The sequence below is a fragment of the Pseudophryne corroboree genome, chromosome 11 (genome assembly GCF_028390025.1).
Source record: "Pseudophryne corroboree isolate aPseCor3 chromosome 11, aPseCor3.hap2, whole genome shotgun sequence".
Lineage (NCBI taxonomy): Eukaryota > Metazoa > Chordata > Amphibia > Anura > Myobatrachidae > Pseudophryne > Pseudophryne corroboree.
The window spans coordinates 322,021,229-322,022,509 of record NC_086454.1 but is presented as its reverse complement, the minus strand read 5'-3'; positions in this window follow the sequence as shown (position 1 = coordinate 322,022,509).

Sequence of the window (1,281 nt, the reverse complement as noted above, 5' to 3'; positions counted from 1 at the left end):
GTTAGTGACAGATTGTGTGGGAGAGCGATAAATAGTAGGTGTTAGTGATTGTTTTGTTCATACGTTTGTAAATCCAGTCATCAGGACACAGAGACATGTGAGTTCACTGCTGTGCTGTTTATTCCCTCACCAACTCCAGACACACACACACACACACACACACACACACACACACACACACACTGGACCACCCACTTCCCAGCATCCCCCTGGTCCCAGGGACCATCACTGAAGATTCAGGCTTACACAGATTAGTAAGGGAGTGTCTACAAATATAAGCATTCTAATACACTAACATCACATCCTCTTTTCTTTAAAGATAAGCCCTGTACGCTTCAATGCAACAAATAACAACGTCATATTAAGAACATCATCTAACACGTTTCAATGAGTCTCTCAGGTCTGCGTATTTCCCTTTTGGGTCTTTCATACACAGTCTGTGTTTCATCTACCATGTTGGACCTTTCTAGAATCGTGGTTTGTTCACCATTATGAGGATCATCATACATGTCAGATGAAGGGTATTCTTCAGTCATGTTGTCTTCATTATGGTTAGGTTGAGATCTTAAATCCACACGATTTCTTCTTACTTCCGTTCCACGCTCTGTACGTATAGTATAAGATCTTGGTGCTACTTGTGCTTGCACAATACCTTTCTACACCCAAATACCTTTCTCGTGATCTCTGAAACGGACTTAGTCACCCGATTTTAGATCAGATAAGCTTTTTGCTCGCCTGTCATGGAACAGTTTCTGTTTCGCCTGTTGACGTTCCTTACTCAGTCTGACCAACGCTGAGTTATGTGTATTAAGCAGTTCATCATGTATCGGGAGATTTGCTGTAATCCTCCTTCCCATCAGCATTTGTGCAGGAGAAAGTCCATTCTGTAAAGGTGTACTGCAGTAGATTAAAAGACTTTTGTAGAAATCTTCTTTACCTTCTTGAGCTTTTTTCATGAGACTCTTTACAGTTTTTACTGAACTTTCCACCAACCCATTTGAGCATGGATAGTGGGGACTTGACGTAGTATGGACAAATTCCCACTCATCGGCAAATTGTCTAAATTCAGCACTGGAAAACTGAGGACCATTGTCCGTGAACACTTCCATAGGAACACCATGCCTTGCAAAGATTGACTTCGTGCAATTGATTATGGCTTTACTAGTAGTTGTATGTAGTGTCTTCACCTCAGGGTAGTTAGAGTAATAATCAGTCACGACAATGTACGTTTTCCCATTACAATCAAACTAATCTGCGCCAACTTTCTGGTACGGCCTCTCT